At 41.1% G+C, this 7,045-nt stretch overlaps 1 pseudogene across 1 annotated transcript in view; it reads right to left on the bottom strand.

The window, feature by feature from the left end:
• The window catches only part of LOC124037438, a 10,908-nt pseudogene extending 5,040 nt beyond the window's left edge, over positions 1–5,868 (bottom strand). The window contains exons 1-2 of the transcript XR_006839181.1: positions 5,211–5,868; positions 4,699–4,793 (exon numbers count right to left, since the gene is read on the bottom strand). The product of XR_006839181.1 is annotated as a tripartite motif-containing protein 16-like (transcript). The remainder of the gene's footprint in view (positions 1–4,698; positions 4,794–5,210) is intronic.
• Positions 5,869–7,045: the final 1,177 nt, after the last annotated feature.

Consider the following 7,045-nt stretch of genomic DNA (forward strand, 5'->3'; position numbering starts at 1 on the left):
ACCAGGCCTTGTCCTCCCTCCTGGACAGACAGGTACAGACCACCTCTTGGTCCTGCTCTACTCTCCTCCCTCCTGGACAGACAGGTACAGACCACCTCTTGGTCCTGCTCTACTCTCCTCCCTCCTGGACAGACAGGTACAGAACACCTCTTGGTCCTGCTCTACTCTCCTCCCTCCTGGACAGACAGGTACAGAACACCTCTTGGTCCTGCTCTACTCTCCTCCCTCCTGGACAGACAGGTACAGAACACCTCTTGGTCCTGCTCTACTCTCCTCCCTCCCGGACAGACAGGTACAGAACACCTCTTGGTCCTGCTCTACTCTCCTCCCTCCTGGACAGACAGGTACAGAACACCTCTTGGTCCTGTTCTACTCTCCTCCCTCCCGGACAGACAGGTACAGACCACCTCTTGGTCCTGCTCTACTCTCCTCCCTCCTGGACAGACAGGTACAGAACACCTCTTGGTCCTGCTCTACTCTCCTCCCTCCTGGACAGACAGGTACAGAACACCTCTTGGTCCTGCTCTACTCTCCTCCCTCCTGGACAGACAGGTACAGAACACCTCTTGGTCCTGCTCTACTCTCCTCCCTCCTGGACAGACAGGTACAGAACACCTCTTGGTCCTGCTCTACTCTCCTCCCTCCCGGACAGACAGGTACAGAACACCTCTTGGTCCTGCTCTACTCTCCTCCCTCCTGGACAGACAGGTACAGAACACCAGCCTCTCTTTTCCGGGAAAGAAAGTTTCTGTCCACCAACATCTCTTCTATTTTGACATCAATACCGTAGTTCTTGGTTCTCAGTTCAACATGATGTATCTAGGAAGTTGTTTGAGTTTTATTTTAGTTTGACTATTGAGAGTTCCCTCTATTTGTGCTTTCACTAGATTCATCATTGGCACGGAAAGAGAGTCCCTGTCTTCCTAACATTGATGTGACCACAACAATTCTCCTCAGATACTCCCTTCTCTCTGCAATATCACCAGCAGGGTCAGATGTTCAAATCTGAGCAATGTTCCCATGATTGATAGTTTCCTGGTAGCTTTGCCACAACACTGTCTCTGTGTGTTTCTGTCATCTCATGTTTGACAAAAATAAACTAAGCTTTTTTCCAATTTTTTGCAATATCATTTATAGCCTGGAACAGATAGTAAAACTACATTAAATACAACGTTAACTAGATATTATCTGTGTCATGTATAGCCTGGCACAGATAGTAAAACTACATTAAATACAACTAGATATTATCTGTGTCATTTATAGCCTGGCACAGATAGTAAAACTACATTAAATACAACGTTAACTAGATATTATCTGTGTCATTTATAGCCTGGCACAGATAGTAAAACTACATTAAATACAACTAGATATTATCTGTGTCATTTATAGCCTGGCACAGATAGTAAAACTACATTAAATACAACTAGATATTATCTGTGTCATTTATAGCCTGGCACAGATAGTAAAACTACATTAAATACAACGTTAACTAGATATTATCTGTGTCATTTATAGCCTGGCACAGATAGTAAAACTACATTAAATACAACGTTAACTAGATATTATCTGTGTCATTTATAGCCTGGCACAGATAGTAAAACTACATTAAATACAACTAGATATTATCTGTGTCATTTATAGCCTGGCACAGATAGTAAAACTACATTAAATACAACTAGATATTATCTGTGTCATTTATAGCCTGGCACAGATAGTAAAACTACATTAAATACAACTAGATATTATCTGTGTCATTTATAGCCTGGCACAGATAGTAAACTACATTAAATACAACGTTAACTAGATATTATCTGTGTCATTTATAGCCTGGCACAGATAGTAAAACTACATTAAATACAACGTTAACTAGATATTATCTGTGTCATGTATAGCCTGGCACAGATAGTAAAACTACATTAAATACAACTAGATATTATCTGTGTCATTTATAGCCTGGCACAGATAGTAAACTACATTAAATACAACGTTAACTAGATATTATCTGTGTCATTTATAGCCTGGCACAGATAGTAAAACTACATTAAATACAACGTTAACTAGATATTATCTGTGTCATTTATAGCCTGGCACAGATAGTAAACTACATTAAATACAACGTTAACTAGATATTATCTGTGTCATTTATAGCCTGGCACAGATAGTAAAACTACATTAAATACAACGTTAACTAGATATTATCTGTGTCATTTATAGCCTGGCACAGATAGTAAAACTACATTAAATACAACGTTAACTAGATATTATCTGTGTCATTTATAGCCTGGCACAGATAGTAAAACTACATTAAATACAACGTTAACTAGATATTATCTGTGTCATTTATAGCCTGGCACAGATAGTAAAACTACATTAAATACAACTAGATATTATCTGTGTCATTTATAGCCTGGCACAGATAGTAAAACTACATTAAATACAACGTTAACTAGATATTATCTGTGTCATTTATAGCCTGGCACAGATAGTAAAACTACATTAAATACAACGTTAACTAGATATTATCTGTGTCATTTATAGCCTGGCACAGATAGTAAAACTACATTAAATACAACTAGATATTATCTGTGTCATTTATAGCCTGGCACAGATAGTAAAACTACATTAAATACAACTAGATATTATCTGTGTCATTTATAGCCTGGCACAGATAGTAAAACTACATTAAATACAACGTTAACTAGATATTATCTGTGTCATTTATAGCCTGGCACAGATAGTAAAACTACATTAAATACAACTAGATATTATCTGTGTCATTTATAGCCTGGCACAGATAGTAAAAACATTAAATACATTAAATACATTTAACGTTAACTAGATATTATCTGTGTCATTTATAGCCTGGCACAGATAGTAAAACTACATTAAATACAACGTTAACTAGATATTATCTGTGTCATTTATAGCCTGGCACAGATAGTAAACTACATTAAATACAACGTTAACTAGATATTATCTGTGTCATTTATAGCCTGGCACAGATAGTAAAACTACATTAAATACAACGTTAACTAGATATTATCTGTGTCATTTATAGCCTGGCACAGATAGTAAAACTACATTAAATACAACGTTAACTAGATATTATCTGTGTCATTTATAGCCTGGCACAGATAGTAAAACTACATTAAATACAACTAGATATTATCTGTGTCATTTATAGCCTGGCACAGATAGTAAACTACATTAAATACAACGTTAACTAGATATTATCTGTGTCATTTATAGCCTGGCACAGATAGTAAAACTACATTAAATACAACTAGATATTATCTGTGTCATTTATAGCCTGGCACAGATAGTTAACTACTGTAGCGACCCGCACAGACAGCTGTGTGTTCTGTGTTCGGCTAGTAGCTGGTTGTGTTCTACTTACCAGTTCCCAGTGTTCGCGGGGTCCGACATGCCAATCAACCTGCTATCTGCCAATCACAGGAATGCCTGGGATGTTCTGATGCCGGGCATCCTGGTGGTTGGCGGAGTGGCGTGGAGGGGGCGGGTCATTGGAAGTTAAGGTTCAGCCTTTGTTCTCTCTCTTCCGTCTGGGCTTCACAAGAGAAGGTCCCGATTGGCTTGTGGGGAATCTTTCATTTATTTGGCGTGAGCTAAGGCCAAACAGTAGCCGGTGTAAAGTTGCTAATAAACCGTCAATTCGTAACTCCATCCTCTGTCTGGACAATTGTTCCTTTATGATCTAGTCAGGTCATTATACTACATTAAATACAACGTTAACTAGATGTCATCGCCACATAACTGATGTCGAATTTAAAAGACACCGTTACCGTTAGTAACGTCTGTTACACAGGCAGCCTCACATCAAAACCTATTGGTTAACAAAGCTTTGATTATGACCAAAGTCTATAGTAGTGAAAACTCTCTCTCTCTATTGTAACTTAGCACACATTCACATCACTGCCTCGACATGAATGTGTCCTGTCAGAGCCGTTTCCTGTCCGTTAACTGTTAACAGGCTCGAGCCACAGCTTAACCAATGAGCTTACAAGGAGGACTGACAGTCACGAGCGGTGCAGCAGCCTCTGCAGCAGCAGCCTCCCCCGGGTCCTAGTGCCCGCCCGGTAAGACGGTTAAGATGCGATGGAACGGAGAGAAAATAAATCACAGAGAAAATATATTGACTGATATATTGAATTGTTTAGGGAAGCTTTAGCTTTGGCTTTAATAAATACACTTCAAATAAACTTCTCTGGTTCTGAACTCTTCTCCACACCTTCTACCTCACTGAACTCTCCCTCATTCATTTCCATTTCACCTCCAGAACTCAGTCTGGGGCACGACTCTGTTTGCACTTGAATTATAACATTTGAAATGTCTCTATTCTTTTGAAAATAAATGTTGTTGAATGTTTACTGTTCATTATTATCTACTTCACTTGCTTTGACAAAGTACATATATGTTTCCCATGCCAATAAAGACCTTTGAATTGAGTTGAGAGAGAGACAGCTCCATTTTAATGTATAGGGGACATGAGTCGTCATGGTTACTCATGGTTATGTGATGAGGCAGCCCAGTTGGTTACATGAACCAGTCTATTCTCTGAAAGGGGTCCAGACAGCCTGTTCCCAACAGTGGGGTCAGTGGGATTGGATAGGGGCCCCTCTCTCTCTGACTGGAGGAGAGAAGTGAAATGGTGTGTCTCCTCTGGTCAACAATACTCACCTTGAAAGACTCCACAGCCTGTTGGAGCTCCTTCAGCTCTTCTCTCTCTCCTGGAATCTCTGCTGGACCTTCTGCTGACTCATCCCCAGCTGCCTCTGTGGAGAATCACTCTTCAATGAGCTATCAAGCTTTATTAGTCCAGTAGATCAATAGTATAGTAATGTGACATAGGACCCATAGAGAGGAAGGTTTACAATCCTGAGGAAGTCCCTTTACAATATTATATTATGTTCTATGTGAATCATTATAGTTTTTATGGTAGGACTACATGTATCAAGGGGTTGAGACTGAACTTTGGACTCATAAAAGGCCATTCAGAATGATAATAGTGTTTGACGTTAGAAAATGGTGATACATTTGTAACAAACTCAATATACTCGAGGTTTGTGTTTTTGTGGATCCATTTCATTTGTATATAATATAATGATCTCATACTGAAACAGATTTAGTTCCTACTGTATCTTTAATTCTTTGTTTATCAGACAGTCACCAACAAGTTGTTCTGGTCTTACCTGTTTCTCAGTCCTCTCTGCTGCAGCTGACACTGTATCATGGCCTTTATGTTCATCCATCACACACAGCAGACAGATACACTGCTGATCGGTACGACAGTAAACCTCCAGCAGTTTGTCATGATGAGAGCAGATCTTCTCCTGTAGTCGTGCCGTGGCTTTGACCAGCTTGTGCTTCTTCAAAGCAGGAGATTCATAGTGAAGTTGGAGGTGAGTGTCACAGTAAGAGGCCAGACACGCCAGACAGGACATGAGGGCTTTCTGCTTTCTGGTCCCAGTGCAGACATCACACGCCACATCTCCAGGTCCAGCATAGCACAGAGCAGGAGGGGGAGCAGCCTGGAGTCCTGTCTTCCTCAGTTTCTCCACCAGCTCAGCCAACATGTTATTTTTCATCAGCATAGGCCTTGTAGTGAAGGTATGTCTACACTGAGGACAGCTATAGACCCCTTTCAGATCATCCTGATCCCAGCAGCTCTCAATACAGCTCCTACAGTAACTGTGTCCACAGGGAATAGTGACCGGCTCCTTCAGTAGATCCAGACAGACAGAACAACAGAACTGGTCCTGGTCCAGCAGAACTCCCTGCTGAGCCATTTGGACGGTTGTTCACTCTCTCACAGACAGACGACACAGAGACTCAGATCAGTTTCGTTTCCTCAGAAGAGAGTTTGTGGGAAGGGGAGGGACTTCCTGGTTCTGCCAGCGGGGTGGGGTTAGAAAGGAGGGAGGGGTTAGAGGAATGGAGGAAGAGAGAGAGGAACTGCATGCAACAGCAAGAGGGAGACAAATAGTTTTGTTCCAAGGTTAGAGCCCTTAACATGGAACAAATGACTTAATGAATCTTAAAATGTGAGTTGTTAGAATCTATGAAGGGTAACAGTTTCTATGAAGTACGTGTGTATCATTATTTTAATGACCTTTATAATGCCTTATAATACACCTATGTGTTGTAATTAATCAATAAGGACTGAGGAGGTGTGGTATATAGTTAATATACAGTATCACAGATAAGGACTGAGGAGGTGTGGTATATAGTTAATATACAGTACCACATATAAGGACTGAGGAGGTGTGGTATATAGTTAATATACAGTACCACAGATAAGGACTGAGGAGGTGTGGTATATATATACATATGCCCCCTTATGTCTCTAATCTGGTAGTGGTAGATGCCTAGTCTCCCTTATGGCTCTAATCTGATAGTGGTATATGTCTAGTCTCCTTTATGGCTCTAATCTAATAGTGGTAGTGGGGTGGTAGATGTCTATTCTCCCTTATGGCTCAAATCTGATAGTGGTAGAAGTCTAGTCTCCCTTATGTCTCTAATCTGGTAGTGGTAGATGCCTAGTCTCCCTAATGGCTCTAATCTGATAGTGGTAGTTGTCTAGTCTACCTAATGTCTCTATCTGATAGTGGTATATGTCTAGCCTCCCCTGTGGCTCTTCCCTTCGTCCCTTCCGTCTTCAAGAAAGCGAGAGTTGCACCCCTTCTGAAAAAACCTACACTCGATCCCTCCGATGTCAACAATTACAGACCAGTATCCCTTCTTTCTTTTCTCTCCAAAACTCTTGAACGTGCCGTCCTTGGCCAGCTCTCCCGCTATCTCTCTCTGAATGACCTTCTTGATCCAAATCAGTCAGGTTTCAAGACTAGTCATTCAACTGAGACTGCTCTACTCTGTATCACGGAGGCGCTCCGCAATGCTAAAGCTAACTCTCTCTCCTCTGCTCTCATCCTTCTAGATCTATCGGCTGCCTTCGATACTGTGAACCATCAGATCCTCCTCTCCACCCTCTCCGAGTTGGGCATCTCCGGCGCGGCCCACGCTTGGA

The sequence above is a fragment of the Oncorhynchus gorbuscha genome, linkage group LG06 (assembly GCF_021184085.1).
Source record: "Oncorhynchus gorbuscha isolate QuinsamMale2020 ecotype Even-year linkage group LG06, OgorEven_v1.0, whole genome shotgun sequence".
Classification (NCBI taxonomy): Eukaryota; Metazoa; Chordata; class Actinopteri; order Salmoniformes; family Salmonidae; genus Oncorhynchus; species Oncorhynchus gorbuscha.